Genomic DNA, 14634 nt, shown 5'->3' on the forward strand with positions numbered 1-14634 from the left:
GAGAATGTTTCCAGGCAGAAAATGGGAAATTTGCTGTGTTGGGTGGAAGAGGAAACTAGCAAAGGTGAGTGATCTGGGGAGGATTATGGAGAGTTTGGGGAGGATCCTGAGCTTGTGAGGGAGATTTCTGTTTGCACCACTGCCCACATTTCCCTCCTCCTCAGCCTCATCTGACAAAACCTGCACCAAAATCCTTTCAGTTTACCATTTTGTAAAAGGATGTGATTAGAAAAGAAAAAGGTTTTGAGTGGAGATGAGCATTTTTATAGGAAGAAATAATGCCCGGAGTGTCTGCTCTGGTGCTTGTGGAAATACTTTTTTGGAGCCAGTGTGAAGGATTATAAAGGGATTTATTTCATTTTGTAACACAGCCAAAAGCACAGGCAGACTGTGACTAAAACGGTGGTGCGAGGGACTAGCTATTTGTTCTTATTTTCTACCTTGATAGGAAATATGTCATTTTTACTCTGCCACAGAAGAAACATTTCACGATTTTCTTGGCCGATTTCAAGTGATGTTGGAAATTCTATTCCATTGACCCCTGGGACTCTGGGAGACATGCTGGGATGCTGGGGAAGGGCAAGGTGTGGCCTCCCACCTCCACTGACACTATGCTTATGGCCGTCCAGTATTTTTGAGAAGATGGGTTCACTTTAAAAGACTTTAAGCTTTGGATGCACCTGCATTTGTATCCAGGCTGCAAGCAAAATTTGCTTTGCTTAATGGATTCTGTTTGTCGTACTGTCTTGGAATAAGACACACCCACATTTCCAGGCAACTATTTAGGAAGCTTGTATTTCCAGAAGGTGCCTTAGCCTGAGTTGTGTCTGCCCTGGACAGAGACCCTGGGCAGCGCCACTTCTGCGCTGGGGGAGTAACACAATGGACCACAGAGCAGTGCTGTCCAAGGGAAATACAATGAGAGCCATGTATGTAATTTAAAATTTTCTAGTAGCCACACACACACAAAAAAACCTATAAAAAGAAATAGGTGAGTTTAATTTTAGTAATATAGTTATTTAATCCAATATATCTAAAATATTACGATTTCAACACAATAATCAATATGAAAATGATTAATGAGATATTTTACATCCTTTTTTTTCATACTAAGTCTTCAAAGCTTGCTGTGTGTTTTATACTTTAGCACATCTCAATCCAGACCAGCCACATTGCAAGTGCTCAATAGCTGCATGTGGCTAGTGATGACTATATTGGACAGCACTGGTCCAGAGTTCTCTCACAGACTCCTTGAAGCCCTGGAGGGTCTTTTATTTTAACCTTTGTAGGCAATAAAGAGCCCAACCTTTTTTTGCCTTGACTAGGAATAGCTCACTACTTGGCCCTCCAACTGTATAATTGTCTCCGTTGCTCCCAGAGCTGGAGTCTGGTAAATTTCAGGGGCCTTCCATTATGGTACCCATCACTGCCGCCCCTATTTGTGCTACATTCATACCTTGTCTGTGTTTCATGCTCTGGCACTTTTCATACTTCCTTTATCCTTTCAAAACTTACCTTTCCTGGGTCCCTTTTCCTTCAGGGTCCTACTCAGGGTTTGAGGATAATGATAATAAGGGCTAATGGTCAAAATAGACTGTGGTATAATACTTCCTGGGTATCAGCGTGCACTTCAAAATTACAATCCTCCTGCAGATGGTGAGTGGCAATGGGACAGGATGGCAGAGCACTGGAAGTGGAAAGAATTTAGAGAGCTTCTAGTCCAGTATTTTATTTTTAAATTGAGGTAAAATTTGTGTAATATAAAACTAATCATTGAAAGCGTATGATTCAGATAAACAACAAGGTCCTATAGTATAGCACAGAGAACTGTATTCTGTGTGGCAAACCATAATGGAAAAGAATATGAAAAAGAAAATATATATATGTATAACTGAGTCACTTTACTGCACAGAAATTAACGCAACACTGTTAATCAACTATACTTCAATAAAATTTTAAAAAAGAAAACAAAGTGTATGATTCAGTGCATTTAGTATATTCACTACGTAGCATAACCACCACTTCTATCTAGTTATAAAACATTTCCATCACTTCAAAGGAAACAGGAAAATTGAGCAGAAAATCCAGAGTTCCCATTTACCCCCTGTCCCCACACATACACAACCTTCCCCACTGTGGACAGCCCACACCACAGGGGCACATTGGTGACAATTAGTGAAGCTGCATTGACACATCATTATCACCAAAGTCCAGAGTTTGCATTAGGGTTCACTCTTCATGTTGTACATTCTATGGAATTTCACAAATGTACAATGAGGTGTATCTACCACTGTAGTATCATACAAAATAGTTCTACTGCCCTACAGCTCCTCTGTGTTCCACCTCATTGTGGTTTCAATTTGCATTTCCCTAATGACGTTCAGCACTTGTCTAGTGGTTTTTAAGCAGTGCCTTGAGGAGACCCCTGAAGGGCCACCATGGTGAGGAAGAGAAGGCCAGGCAGGTAGCAACAGTATTCAAGACCCCTCACGCCTTCTTCTACCACAATCACCCCACTTGTGTCTATTTGACACGTTTGACTTTGCGTTGAATGTTTCATCTGAGCAAAGGGTTCTGATGCTTGGGTAAGTTTAGCAGTCACTTACCCAGTCCTACATTTTCCACAACTCCATTTTACATGTGCTGAAATTGAGATCACAAGAAGTAAAAGATACTTGGCTAGTGTCTTGAGACTGGTAACTTCCAAAACCAATAGCGGAGCCCTATTTTTCTGACTCCTGGGCCCATTCTCTTTCATCTATACCACGTGTCACTAATAACAATAATAATGATAATCACCACATATTAAATGCTTACCACGTGGCAGGCGCTGTGGTAAGCACTGTCGTGTGACCCTCTCTTAATAACTCTATGAGGTTCACACCGTCATGAAGCATATGTCACACTTAGAGTAAAAGTCTTCACCATGGCCTGTGAGATCCCTCTCCAACCTCATACCTGCACCTCTTCCCCTCCATAGCTCTGCTCCAGCCACGTTCCTGCTGTTCCATGTGAAGGCCTGTATGTTCTGACCTCAAGGCTTCCTCCACCCTCCTCTCTTGTCCTCCTTAATGATAAACTCTTACATTATATATAGTTTTGTAGACCTTTCAATAACAGATCATTGGGTTTTCTCAAAAACTCCTGTAGTAGGCACTGACACCTCCTTTAAAATTAAGGAAACTAAGTCTGGATTAACTAAAATCAGTTGTTCAAGGTCACACACATTTCCACATTCATATGTTCATTTACTTAAAAAAAAATGTTTTAGAAACTCTGTTTTGTGCCAGGCACTGGGAGAGGTATGTTATGGTATTAAAGAGGCAAAAGAGAAAAAAATCCTTGCTCTCATGGAGCTTACAGATTCGTAGGACCGGTGAGATAGAAACACAAACATCTATAATACAAGGTAAGAATTCGAACTGCTATACATAATAACACCCGCGTGCAAAGATTTCATTAGAAGTAGGTTCATCTGCATACAAAGCCAAATCCCAGAATAACAGTGGCTTAAATAAAACAGACATTTATTGCTTTGTCACATAAAGGAGGTCTGGGGGTAAGCAGACCTCTGACTCTGGAGTCGTCAGAGATCCAGGCTCCTCCTATCCTGCCCTACCACCTTTGAGTGTGACTTCCATGTTAATACTGTAAGTTTGAGATGGCGCTGGACCACCAGCCACTCTACCTGAGTTCCAAGCAGTAGAGGAGGAAAAGGAGGAGGGAAAAAATACAGCACTTCTCAGCTGAGTCAATTTCCTCCAAGCAGCCTTCCCGAGGTCCCACTTACCATTTCTATTTATCTCACTAACGCATGTTCTCTTGACCTAAGTTAATTGCCAGGGAAGCTGGGAAGTGACATTTTTTAGTTTACCTTTTTTGTCACACCAAAATAAAATTGAGATTCTATTCTAAAGAATAAGGGGAGAATGGAGTCTACCACAGTTGTTTATTGGAAGCACTTTTTAATAGTAAAAATTTGGGAATAATATAAATATCTAAAAACATGATGGGCTCAATAAATCAACTGATTCATTAATACCATTTGTGCTTACATGTTACATTCTTGAAGAATATTTAATAGCATGGTAAAATTTTATGATACTACACTGAGTGAAAAAACATTACTGTTGTTCTAAGAAAACAATTAAGATAGTATGTAAGAACCATCAAAGAGGAAAAGCTACTTGATGATATAAAAGAATTCTGGTACTGTGCTTGTCTTTTAAAAGAGTCCCTATCATTTAGTGATATATTTATGGATGAAATGATATGATGTCTGGAATTTGCTTTATAGTGGAGGAGATTGAAAGGTTGGTGGGGGAATGTAGATAAAACAAGAATGGCCATATGTTGATAACTGTTGAAGCTGTGAAGAGATAAATGGAGGTTTGTGATCCTATTTTTTTTCTTTTATGCATGTTTGAAATTTTCCATAATACAGTTTTAAGCATAAAGTATAAATCATTTAACCTTTGTCTCATTTCTCAATTGGATTAATAATAATAATAATTAGCTCACAGGGTGGAGTAGAGGTTAACTGAAATGAAAGGATGTAAAAATACTTGGAGATGAATAAAAGCAGTCAGAAATGCCAGTTACTCCCATCAGGATGGGGCTGGCATAAAGCCAAGTTAGAGACAAAAGCCAGGTTCTCAAACTTTTCATCTCTGGCGTCTTTCACCCCTCACTTTGCCTTCCCGCTAAGTGCCCCAGGGGATGGCGGGAGGTGCTGGCACAGCGGGGCTCAGTTCAAGCCAAGGGTAAGGCAGGTTCGATTATAAGGTGCCCCAGGCCCCCAACGCTACCCCTGTAGGTACCCACATTCTTGATCTAAACATGGGGTCAACACGACCACTATCACCCATTTAACTGCCACAGGCTGGGTCACAGTCAAGGTGCTCCACCAACTGGCTTTGTGGCATTGGGTGAATGACTCCCCTCCCAAGGCCTCAGAATCCCCTCTGTCCAAGGAAGGAGTTGAACACATTTGTTTCCAAGGATTCTCTGCCCTTGATGTTTTCAGAAGATAAGTGTTAATAATATAACAACAACAGCCAGCATTTGAGTGCCAAGTATGAACCAGGCATAATGCTAAGCACCTTATAAGCTTTAATTCATGTGATTCTTACAACAATCTTTACAACACAGGGACACAGGGTCTATTTTTTTTTTCTTTTTTGGCTGCGTTGGGTCTTCGTTGTTGCGCACGGGCTTCCTCTAGTTGCAGCGAGTGGGGGTTACTCTTGGTTGAGGTGTGCAGGCTTATTGTGGTGGCTTCTCTTGTTGCGGAGCACGGGCTCTAGGCGCGCGAGCTTCAGTAGTTGTGGCACGCAGGCTCAGTAGTTGTGGCTCGCGGGCTCTAGAGCGCAGGCTCAGTAGCTGCAGTGCATGAGCTTAGTTGCTCCACGGCGTATGGGATCTTCCCGGACCAGGGCTTGAACCCGTGTCCCCTGCATTGGCAGGCGGATCCTTAACCACTGTGCCACCAGGGAAGTCCCAACACAGGGTCTATTATTAGCTCCTTTTTATAAATGAAAAAGTAGGTTCAGAGAGGGTAAATCACAAGGTCACAGAGCTGGTAAGTAGCAGAGCTGGGTTTTGAACTCAGGCAGCCTGGTCCGGGTTCAATAGGAGGGAGAAAGCAGCAGATTGCATGCCATGTGCTTTTAGCTCTGTTAAGAAGGCTGCATCCATTGTACACACTAAATTCTGGAGTCCCTGACAAAGCCCTGGGTCTGTGAATCTCAGGAAAGAAGAACCCAGTACTTCTCCCAAGGAATGAGGAGGTGTTCTAGGCCTCAGTTGTGTAGATCAAAAGGAACAGGCTTTCAATGCCCCATTTAGGAGACATCAGACTGATGGTCAGCTGGCACGGACCAGTGTGGCCTTATGGACTCTTTCTAGTTGTGATAGTTTTGATTAGTCTATGCCCGGGGCATACCAGTTGCCAATTATTTACTATCACCCTGGATTAGAGAGAAGAATGTGTTGTTTGCAAGTATTTAGAAGTCAGATGGTCTTCTCTAAGGAGTCTGGAGAGATTCTCAGAAAATGATAGACAGCCCTCTGGCTTGGGTAGATAACCAAGCAATGTGCTGGATGGCCCTTCAAAGTCCCGCGAAGGCCCCAGGATCTCATACATACTCATAAGTACTGGTAGGTTGGTCGCTCATTTGGAGAAAGTGATAAGTCAAAACCACCAGAAGTGTTTTATAGTAGAAACATGTTTTTGCCAACCCAGTTTTGCCATTCCCTGGTTCAGTTACTCTATCTTGGTTTTCCTTTGGGGAACTAGCTCTCCCTCCCTACTTACTTTCTTGGTGGAACTGTCCATCAGGTTGCCCTATCCTCCCAGGCCAAGGGAGGACCACGTGACCCAGTGAGGCTGCTCAGATGCTCACTTGGAATATGAATCCCGAATCAAGACACAGTGACGGAAAACAGCACAGGTGCGCCGCAAACAGCACCTTCAAGAGAGCCACTCTGGTTGCAAATATTTCTGAGACCCAGCTATTTCGCCTTTTTCTTCAATAGTTTTATTTTCTGCAGTTATCCGGAGTCTGTTTCTGATGCCTGTAACCCAAAAACCCAAACCCCAAACCCCTTACTCGCACAGTGTTCAATATCAAACAAAAGTTAGTGCTTTTACTTAGAAGTTTTGTTTTTGTTTTTGTTTTTTTTTTTTGCGGTATGCAGGCCTCTCCCGTTGCGGAACACAGGCTCCGGACACGCAGGCTCAGTGGCCATGGCACACGGACCCCATGTGGGATCTTCCCAGACCAGGACACAAACCCGTGTCCCCTGAATTGGCAGGCGGACTCTCAACCACTGCGCCACCAGGGAAGCCCGTTACTTAGAAGTTTTTAATCCTGAAGAACAGACCCTTCCTTCTTGGTTCAACCTCCCCTACCCCCAGAACCTAGATCTTTTCTCTTCCATTTCCTTCCAGAGCTTCTCTGGTCAGGGTAGAAAAAGGGCTCCTGTCAATGTGCTACGCTTTACCTTGAGGGATGAGTGAGGACACCCTTTAAATTACCTATAAAACCCCTTGATTCACTCAGCAGAGGTTGCCATGGGCAATTTGCTAAGCTTATTGATTATTTTCTGTTTAAATTAAAGTTTGATGTCCTGGAACAGGCTGTGCAGTATATGGAGTTAATGGAAAAGATTGAGATCCAGGGGAGAGACACTCGCTGGGGAAATGGAGGGTATTCAAGGGGAAAACAGGGAGTCTATGAAGAGGAGATTGTCAGTACCAAGTTGTAGTAAATATGATGGCAATAAAAAAGATAGAGAATGGAACTCTTTTATGGAGAAGGGTAGCTTCCTTTAAAGCCTCAGGGAGACAGTGGGAGAAGTGTATTCATTCCACAAATATTTGTTGCATTCGTGCCTGTTATATGCCAGGCATTGTGCTGGGCACTAGGGACAAATAGTGTGGAAGGTATGATCCTTGCCTCTGTGCTTAAAATCAGTGTTTCTGAAAGTGTGGTCGCTGGTGGGGCAACATCCCCATTGCCTGAGAATGTGTTAGGCCTGCAAATTCTCAAGTCCCACCTCAAACCTACTGAAATCAGAAACTATGGATGTGGGACCCAGTCCCTTCCAGGTGAATGTGATGCAGGCTAAGGCTTGAGGACCCCTGCTCTAGACCCTTAGGCCTCTGAGGAGTCGGCCTCAGGGTTCTGCCAACCCTGAGCTCAGTTTGTGTTGGTGTTTTTATTGCCAACATCTGTTGTGTATTTATCATTGCCAGGTTTTGTGCTAAGAATGGCACGGGTTACATTTCATCCTCAAAACAACCTGTTTATTAAAGGATGAAATGGAGACACACTGGAATTAAGTGGGGTCAATAGAATTCAAATGCAAGAATTAACCACCCTGCCTTACTGTTTCCCCAACACCAAACTCCCACAAGCTCTGTGACTCATTCTGCCCTGGTCAAAGCTGATTCCAGATCGAGACAGATCCCTGGTTTCCTCCAGATGAGTTATATTGTAGAGTTGGGTTTTAGATACTCGAGGAAGTAAAAGAAGGGTAAAAAGTGTGAAATGCACTGGGAGGAGGCGGAGGGCATGATGGGTCCCAAGGAGAAGCCAGCCAGCAGTCCCACATGCACAGTTAGGCCCGTCTCATGGGAGGCTAGAATTCAAAATCACCATATACTGATTGAGTGTGGGGAAATCTTGTCAATTCAGTCAAAAAGAGACTTCATGTTTGTTTGTTTAATTTATTTTTGGCTGTGTTGGGTCTTCGTTGCTGCATGTGGGCTTTCTCTAGTTGCAGCAAGCAGGGGCTACTCCTCGTTGTGGTGTGTGGCCTCCTAATTGCGGTGGTTTCTCTTGTTGCAGAGCAGGGGCTCTAGGTGAGAGGGCTTCAATAGTTGTGACACACGGTCTCAGTAGTTGTGGCGCACAGGCTTACTTGCTCCGCGGCATGTGGGATCTTCCCGGACCAGGGCTTGAACCCGTGTCCCCTGCATTGGCAGGCGGATTCTTAACCACTGCACCTCCAGGGAAGTCCCAAAAAGAGACTTTGTGTTATGACGCCTAAATCCAAGCCCTTTAACTCTTCCACTGATAGTGTGTATTGGTTTCCTATTGCTGCTGTAACAAAGTCAGTATTAGTTTCATGTTGCTGCTGTAACAAATTACCACAAATTTAGTGGCTTAAAGACAACACAAATTTATTCTCTCACAGTTCTGGAGATCAGAGGTCTAAAATCAAGGTGTTGGCAGGGCTGTGTTCCTTCCAGAGGCTTCAGGGGTAAATCCATTTCCCTACTTTTCCAGCTTCTGGAGGCTGCTTATATCCCTTGGCTTTTGGCCCCCTCCTCCATCTTCTCTCCTATCTGACCTCTGCTGCCATTCTTACATCTCACTCTGACTTGAGTCTTCTTTGTCCCTCTTGTAAGGCCAGTTTGATTATATTAGGCCCACCTGGATAATCCAGGATAATCTTCTCATCTTCATATCCTAACTTAAGCATATCAACAAAGTCCTTTTGCCATGTAAGGTAACATATTCACAGGTTCTAGGAATTAGGATGTGAACATCTTTGCAGAGGCATTATTCTGTTTATCTCACTATGTGACCTTAGGGAAGGCATTTTTCTTTCTGAAAGCCTCCAGTTCTCTCCAAAAATGGGGACTATAATTAATTCTTAGTCCTAATTCTATAGGACTATGATTGTAATGAGTGGGTATGTCATTTCAATCACAGATGTAAATATTATTACTGCCTCAGTTTCCTCGTCTGGCAAATGGGAATAAGAATGGTATTTCTTTTTCCTTCAGTTAAAAAATATGTAATGCTTATTTTCTCTGAACCACATGGTGGTCACGTTGCATTGGAAAGGACCTGACACAGCATCTGCCACAGAAAAAAACACTTGGTAAAAAGCAGTTTGCAGTAGTTGTATAAGTTAGTTAGGTTGTAGAGCCTTAAATACGTGTCAGCCACAAGTGGAGATGAGGCCAATTCTCCTAGAAACCAACCATCTGATGACTCATATCATGGTGCAATGTTTGGAAGACAAGTAATAAGCCCAGGTCCGAAGATGCTCCAGCAATCATGAACTTAAGAGTCTGTCCACTGAGCTAACTGAGGGTCAAAATGAGCCTCCGCACCCCCGTGGTAGGTGACAGGTAAGGGCTGCGTGTGCCCACTGGAGGCTGTTATTGCCAGTTCCTTGGATCTGGGTTTGTTGGGGATCGGGAGAACAGAAAGCAGCAGCCGGGTCCACCAGAAGAGAGACATTAAAGTTGATTAAGTGAGGGGCCAATTAGCGTCTGGCTTCATGCAGCGTGGAGTTAATTAGCCTCTACAAAACAACAACAGCTGCTTTAATGGTGGGGCAGGAGGCCCAGCAGAGGAGCCATGGGAAGAGAAGTGATAGGGCTGGTGCTTCATAACTTGGCTGCAGTGAGCCCCGCCCCACTAACAATGTAGAACAAAGCCCTGGGTAAATTCCCTGCCTGCTTCCAGACAGTGCCTGGGCCAGAGAACCAGCCCCTTCGAGGGTCCTCCCCCCAGGGAGAGGCCAAACTCAGACCTCAGACTTGAGTTTCTTTCTGAGCCAGTTTAGCACCACTTAGTTTGCCTTCTAACTAAAACCGCTACCGCACACATTTTGTCTTGATCCTCAACTTTATAATTCACATTGTTTCCTAACGGTGATATTTTTTTTCTTTATTCCAAAAGTAATACATGTTCTGGGGGGAACATTTGGAAAGTATATAAAAGTACAGAGGAAAGAAATAGTCCCTCCACCCTGAAATAGATTCTTTCATTCATTAACCATTTATTGTTCACCTGCTAAATGCCAGTGCTAGTCAAGGTGTTCAGACAAAGTATACATCAGTTTTGTTTTTTCTCCATGCGAATATATATGCTGTTTTACAAACTGGACTCACTATGCATGATCTTTAATAACCTACTGTTTTTAGCAATATGTCATCAACATTTTCCCCATCTTGTTAAAGTATCTTTTTAAACTACTCAGCCTTTATGGTTCTACTAATTAAGCTACATTTTAGCTGTCCACTTATTTGTGCCTCTGCTACATCTTCTAACAAAGTTCTTGGGGTCAGAGACAATATCTTTTTTTTTTTTTTTAACCACTACATCCCTAAGGCCTAGATGAGAGCCAGGCATGGGGTAGGTACTCATTAAAAATGTGATGAATGGGCTTCCCTGGTGGCACAGTGGTTGAGAGTCCACCTGCCGATGCAGCAGACACAGGTTCGTGCCCCGGTCCGGGAAGATCCCACATGCCGCGGAGCAGCTGGGCCCATGAGCCATGGTCACCGAGCCTGTGCGTCCGGAGCCTGTGCTCCGCAATGGGAGAGACCACAACAGTGAGTAGGCCCGCGTACCACCAAAAAAAAAAAAAAAAAAGTGATGAATGAGTCAGCAAATGGGTGAACAAATCTAACCATTCCCTTTTTATGGGCCACTGAGGTTGCTGTCACTTCTTTTCCATTATAAAAATGTTATTGTATCAGTTAAGATTGGGTTCAACTACAAGTGACAGAAAATCTCCCAAAGCAGTGACTTAAACAAGATAGAAGTTTACTTCTCTTTTGCAAAAGTGCAGGAAGTGAGTCCAGGGCTGGTCCAGAGCTTTGCTATCCACTGGCATGGACTCCATTTCCAAAGTCACCTCATTGTTCAAGATGGCTTGAACCACGGCCAACCACATTCCAGCCAAAAGCAAGGAAAGGAAGGGAAGAGAAGGACATGTACTCTTTCTTGAAGGACCCTTCCTGGAAGTTCCATATACGGCTTCTGCTTGCATTCTCATTAGTCAGAATTTGATCACATGAGCATGTCTAACTACAAGGGAGTCTGGGAAATGTGGTCTTAATTATGCAGCTAATATTCAGGGCTACTGTTAATGAGAAAGAAGGGGAAGGAAATTGGGGGACCATTAACCGGGATGGCTCTTGGACTGCTGGATTGACCCCAGCCTCTCAGGCTAGCCTTTCCCGAATGTGACCCTTAATGTTTCCAAATGGGGATCTGGATATCGATCAGGTCGCCATGGCTTCTTGGACTCAGGCCTGGGGCCAGTGCACCGGGAGGGTTTTAGAGTTTTCAACCCCCTGCTGCAAACTTCACCTTGCCAGTTGACATAGCCATCGCCAAAGATTGACTCAATAAAGATGCCCCATTTCCCAGAGGATGTTTCTCCAATTAGTGCAAAGAGGAAGTTCCAGCTGTGAGGACAGGAATAGGGTTCTGTCCTGAAATGCAATGATTATTAGTAACAATCAATCAAACGGCCTCTGAGGACAAGGGAGAGAATGCCAGCTCTCAAGGATGCTATGTGGGACAAGGATGACGGGCTGCCTGTAACAAGAGGCGGTGTGGCTCAGCCACAAGGCGGCCAAGCCCCTGAGACGGTGAGGGACTTTGTAACAAGGTTTTACTGCCTGCAGTAAAAATCCTGCCAAAACGCATTCAGGAACATGTGGGGAGACGTGTATTCATTATTATGCCCCTAGCAGCTATCACAGGAAACCATCTGGGCTCGGTTGGCCTATAAATTTGCAACTTGCAGTTGGGTGGGCTACGGGGACTTGGCCAAGTGGGAAGGCAAGGTGTGAAGTGGATCTGGCGGGTGGCACACACAGGCCTAGCTCAGAGAGTCACCATTCCTGGAAGCTACTTTTCTTTAAAATTTTTTACTGTGAAATATAGCACACACAGAAAAGTGAATAAAACATAAATGTACACTTTAACAAATTATCATAAAGTGAATACATCTGTAACCACCACCCCAGTCAAGAAATAGGACATTGCCAGCCCCCCAAGACTCCCATGTGCTATTTCCTAAAAACAGCCCTCTCTTTCCCCTCAAAGATAATAACCTTGACTTTAATGAGTATACCTTCCTTGCCTCACTTCACTGTTTTGTCACTTAAGTATTCACCCCAAAATGGTATAATTCAGTTTGCCTATTTTTAAAACTTTATTTATTTTATTTATTTATTTTTGGCTGCGTTGGGTCTTCGTTGCTGTGCGCAGGCTTTCTCTAGTTGTGGCGAGCGGGGGCTACTCTTCGTTGTGGTGCGCAGGTTTCTCATTGTGGTGGCTTCTCTCGTTGCAGAGCACGGGCTCTAGTTGCACAGGCTTCAGTAGTTGTGGCATGTGGGCTCAGTAGTTGTGGCTCGCGGGCTTAGTTGCTCTGCGGCATGTGGGATCTTCCCAGACCAGGGCTCGACCGTGTCCCCTGCATTGGCAGGCGGATTCTTAACCACTGCACCACCAGGGAAGTCCCAGTTTGCCTATTTTTGAAACTTCTGTTGTTGTACAGAATCATAGAGTTCATATTCTTTTGTGTCTGGATTTGTTGTGTGTGTATGTGTGTGTGTGTGTGTGCGTGTGTGTGTGTGCGTGCGCTCAACATTATCGTTTTAATGCTAATCCATGTGGCATAAGACTCTGGTTTGTTCATTTTCATTCCTGAATCATCTTCATTCCACTTACCTATTTTATTGCTTTGGAACTTTTTACTGATCCTGGACATTTGGGTGGCTTTTAGTTTGGGGCTATTACAGACAATGCTGCTGTGAACACTCTTGTACATATATCCTTGTGCACATATGCGTGAGTTTCTCCACAGCTGTGATTCTCAAACTTCAGTGTGCATGAAAATAGTCAAAAGCCTGTTAAAATGCAGATTCCTGGTCCTTCTCCCTAAAGATTCTCATTCAGTTAAGTCTAGGGTAGTGCCCATACAATTTCATTTCCAACAAATTGTTAGGTGATAATAGGAGGAAGTTGAAAACAACTTAAATGTCAGGTAAAGGAGTAATGGATAAGTAAATCATGGAATATTGTACAATTATTCAAATAAAGACAGTAGCAACATGAATAAATGAATTGATATGATGAATTAATGAATTAGTGTAATGCTCAGTGAAAAAAAAAACAGAACACAATGAACTTCTGTTCGTTTAAAAGACACCATGATACAGTGAAAAGACAAGTCCCAGTGAAGAGAAGATATTTCCACACATATCAGTGACAAAGGAGCTGTATTCAGAATAGGTAAAGGACAGATAACGCAATAGAAAAAGGGGCAAAAGATTTGAACAGGCATTTCCTAAAGTAGAAATCCAAATAGCCAATAAATATTTGAAAATGTATTTAACATCTATGGATAATCAGGAAAATGCAAATTAAAACCACGAAGAAGGGCTTCCCTGGTGGCGCAGTGGTTAAGAATCCACCTGCCAATTCAGGGGACACGGGTTCGAGCCCTGGTCCAGGAAGATCCCCCATGCCGCAGAGCAAGTAAGCCAGTGCACCACAACTACTGAGCCTGCGCTCTAGAGCCCGTGAGCCACAACTACTGAGCCCGCGCACCTAGAGCCCATGATCTGCAACAAGAGAAGCCACCGCAATGAGAAGCCCACGTACTGCAACGAAGAGTAGCCCCCGCTCGCCGTAACTAGAGAAAAACCGGCGGGCAGCTACAAAGACCCAACGCAGCCAAAAATAAAATAAAATAAATTAATTAAACAAAACAAAACGCCACAAAGGAATACCACTGCACACCCAGTAGACGGGTTAACATTTAATTTGGACAAAGTCAAGTGTTGGTGAGAAGGTGGAGCAATAGGAACTTTCAACTGCTGCTGATGGGAATGTAAAAGTGGTACAACCACCTTAGAAACTGACATTATCTGGTAAAGTTGTTACAATTGCAAACCCTAAAACACAGAAATTCCACTCAAAAGCATGCATTCTGGGTCAAGTATCAGCAAACATTTTCTGTCAAAAACCAAACAGTAACTATTTTAGGCTTTCAGGGCCAAATGGTCTCTCACAACTACTCAACTCTGCTAAGCGCTAATGCAGTCCATAAAGTACATGGACAGTACATAAAGAAATTAGCACAATTGTGTGCCAATAAAAGTTTATTTATGGACACTGAAATTACAAAGACAAAATAATTATCTCTGTGAGAAAAAAAAGATGCGTTAGAAAAATCCTGGAAGGAATATTACAGTAACGATAATAGCAGTTATGAATATGGGTGTTTTTTTCTATTTTCTAAACCTTTGGTAATATGGTTATATAAATTTATAGTAAAAATATGAGTTAAAGAGCCACTTCCTGT

This window comes from Stenella coeruleoalba, assembly GCF_951394435.1.
Source record: "Stenella coeruleoalba genome assembly, chromosome: 8".
NCBI classification, from domain to species: Eukaryota; Metazoa; Chordata; class Mammalia; order Artiodactyla; family Delphinidae; genus Stenella; species Stenella coeruleoalba.